Here is a 3,843-nt window from a genome sequence, read left to right as displayed (position 1 = left end):
GTTGATTGTTGATTGTTGATTGTTGATTGTTGATTGTTGATTGTTGATTGTTGATTGTTGATTGTTGATTGTTGATTGTTGATTGTTGATTGTTGATTTTTGATTGTTGATTGTTGATTGTTGATTGTTGATTGTTGTTGATTTGTTAAGTTGTTGAGTTGTTGAGTTATTGAGTTGTTGAGTTGTTGAGTTGTTGAGTTGTTGAGTTGTTGAGTTGTTGAGTTGTTGAGTTGTTGAGTTGTTGAGTTGTTGAGTTGTTGAGTTGTTGAGTTGTTGAGTTGTTGAGTTGTTGAGTTGTTGAGTTGTTGAGTTGTTGAGTTGTTGAGTTGTTGAGTTTTAGAATTCGAATTTGTTGAACAAAATCTCTCAAAGAAACATTAGTAATGAGCAAAATTAACCTGATAAATCAACCTTTTCCAAATACTTGTACCCCAATGATTGGCTATAAGTCACGCCACAGACGGTACACGATGATTTATTCACGAACAAATTACTGCCTAATTGTTTTACTCTAGTCAGTACTAACCAGTTCACCAGAAAGGAGGTCCAACCAGCCAGCCAACCATCGCATATAATCAATCTGTTTTGCATTTTAATTGATATTTTGTCGAGTCACGGTGGTGGTGGCTGGACCAAATTCACACTCTCCCACAGTTGTTGGGGTGGCAATTATTCACTTCCAATCGTAGCTCCCGGGGGCAGATAATTAATGGCGAAACATGTTATTTGCATATCCAAAGTACTCCCACTGTGCGATCGCGGGGCCACTCCAACCTCAACTCCAATGATTTTAAAACGGTTCAATTTAACTCTTTCAGCATCCACATCGGGTAAGTCCTTTCCAAACGTTACAGCAAGAATCATGGCGCTGCGAGTTGTAAAACAGCATCAGATGTGGCACCTGTGAACGAAAACGACAAAACATGCAGGTTTAGTGCAAGCTATAATTAGTGCAGCATACGTTAGTGAACTGGCAACAGCAAACACAGTTTGAAAGTTCACCCACTAGCGAGGTATAGAGTTCCTATGCGTTGTTTCGATTCGCTATCCATAGGAACTTCATACCGTGCTCTTGGATGGCTTTCCGTTCATCAGAGTTCTCCAAAAACTAAGTCTCCGACGAACAGGTTAGTATTCCAACCCATCCATCATAGCTTATCTTGAAGAGTTACACAAAACATCGCACAAATTTGTCAAACCCGATAACGATTTTATGCGCTGACATTTGAACTCCAACTCATCGTTCATCAAGTCAAGCGAAACCACCCGCACATTAACCGCCGCGGTTATCTACCGAAAACCATGCACCAAAACTCACAACAGCGAAGGTTGATTCAGCAAACTAAACCATAAATTCTGCGTGATCGATTATGATTGGCGTTAAAGTCCCGCCAACGGTGGTGGAAAGAAATCTATAAATCATTTTTATATCAAACACTTATGCGCCTGTTTTCCAGATGCTCTTCAGCTGGAGGTGGATCGAAGTGGAGGAATTTCTTTTAAAATGTTAGTGTTATTTGTTAGTAAAACATCAAATTTTGAACTGTGTTCTACCCATAATTATTTATTATCATAAAGAAGATTTTTGGTTACAATAAACATCCACACTACTAAAAAATAAAGTTGCGGAAGCAACTAAATTATGTTTTCAACTTAAAAAAACCATTCTTTTAACTGAAAAAAAATTGGTTAAGTTTCCAATTTCAAGTGATTTTTTTGCCAAAAATCACCACGATTTGTTGACTCTTTCCAAACCAACTCCGATTCTAGACGTGCTTAAATTTCGAAATTCATCAACATTATTCTCATTAAATTTCTGATTGTCAAATAGCATTGGACAAAAAACTCTCAAATTTAAAGAAAATTTGAGTGTGGCGTTTAACCTAGTTTTTTGTCCCATTTCACAGTGGTCCAGATCGCAAAATTAAGTTGAAATTGGATTTTCCTTTTAAAAAAAATCGTCTCGATTGGTTGAATTATGGACGTGATCCTATAAGTTGAATTTACCGTTCCGACTTTTTTGGGTGTTGGAATGTTTAATTGCAAAAAAAAAAAAAAACATTTTAAGTATAATTTCACCATAAATTACCTTTAACTTGAAAACGGTACAATTTATCAAAAAATGTGCAAAATAATTTTTAATTGCAAATAAGATTTGTTTTTAAGGATGATTTTTAATTAATTTTGTGTAGCAGCATTTTAATTACTGCTCCTTTTTTTATAAATGTATGACTTGGTACCAGATTTTGCACCATCCTAAAATGTTGTGCAAAAGTTGCTTGTGTGGTCATTTTGAACAAATAAAATAAGGTTGGTACAAATTTTATTAAAAATTTTTGTCTCCCCCCCCCCCACCCTTCTAAGTTGGCCCGAAAAATCAGGGGGCAAAAAAATATGTTTTTCAAATTTAAGTGCAATCAGCTGAAATCAATTTAAAATGCATTCCCTTGCGTTCATTTTAAGCATGTTTGGGTTGATTTAAAAATCTTTTGAATTTTTGAAAATTTTCGATCTTTAGTATCGCAAAAAGTTTTTTTCGTTGAAATTTTTGTTTTCGTCAAATTTTACATTTTTTGAAAACTAATGATTGCAAAACAACTGAACTAGTGTAAAATGCATTTTAAAACACTTTTTCCATGCAAATGTTGAAACTATGGCTTGTTATTTCAATATTTATATTTTTTTGCCCCCCTCCCCCTCGACACCGGCCAGAGCCGAGGGACAAAAACTTTGAAAAATATTTGCATCGGCCTAAATTAACTTTGAGAATAAGCTTTTTGGGAATTCAATCTTTATCCATTGATTCTTTTTTTCAAAGTCCTGTACTTCGGCTCTGGTCAAGGTAAAAAGGTGCCCCCTACCTGATGGTGAATAGAAAAAACAAAAACCCTTATTAACGAATTAAAAAAAAATGTAAATTACTACACACATTATAACAGTTATGCTTCCATCAAAAATTCGCAAAATATCAATGAATTTATGAAATAACAGTTTCCTGAACTTTAAGTCTTCTACCGATTTGTGTTCCCAAAATTCAAGATTTGTAAAAGTGTAAAAAATAATTATTTCATTAAAAATGTGCGTTATATAATCAAATAATCGAAAAACAATGTATTCTGAAGAGTTTTGATCGATTTTTAAGTTTTTTCAATGATAATTTTAATTTTGCTCAATAATATCTTTTTTCCTCAGATTTTTTATCGGAAATTTTAAAGTGGAGGAGAAAAAGTAAAAAGTCAACTTAATGAGGCATGATTTTTGTAGTGTTTCGTTTTCTGAAATGTCTTAATTATAACCTACAATTTTACCGAAGACACTATTTTCTATGACCAGCCCGCAAAATTTTATGAATAAAAAATGGCTTGCCTAAATAATTCTCCACAAAATTATTTTGAACAACATTGCTATCCACAAACCATTTGAAAGCTTTTTGTTCAAATATGAATGATGTTTTTTATGCAAAATAACACTGTAAAAACCAAACTGTTCATAGAAATATCGGAATTTAAATTAAAAAAAATCAAAATATTAAAATGAAGTCTTTTGTTTTAAAATAGTAGTTTATGCAACAAGTTGCAAAAAGAGGATTTTTTCAGCACGAGTCGTACATTTATCCAACGAGGTTCACCGAGTTGGATAAATACGACGAGTGCTGAAAAAATCAAGTTTTGCAACGAGTTCCATACAACATTTTTTGCAATTTCGAAAAACACCCATTGAGTGAAATTTTAAGTCGAATTTTCATTTTGTCAATAAATCGTTTAAATCAAAAAAATGTTGAAAAGTGTTACTTTTCGAAACAAGTGCTGAAAAGTTCAACTTTTCAGCACCCATTTCAGTGCT

Source organism: Culex pipiens, chromosome 3 (genome assembly GCF_016801865.2).
Source record: "Culex pipiens pallens isolate TS chromosome 3, TS_CPP_V2, whole genome shotgun sequence".
NCBI classification, from domain to species: Eukaryota; Metazoa; Arthropoda; class Insecta; order Diptera; family Culicidae; genus Culex; species Culex pipiens.
The sequence above is the reverse complement of the archived record's forward strand: the minus strand, read 5'-3'. Positions refer to the sequence as shown.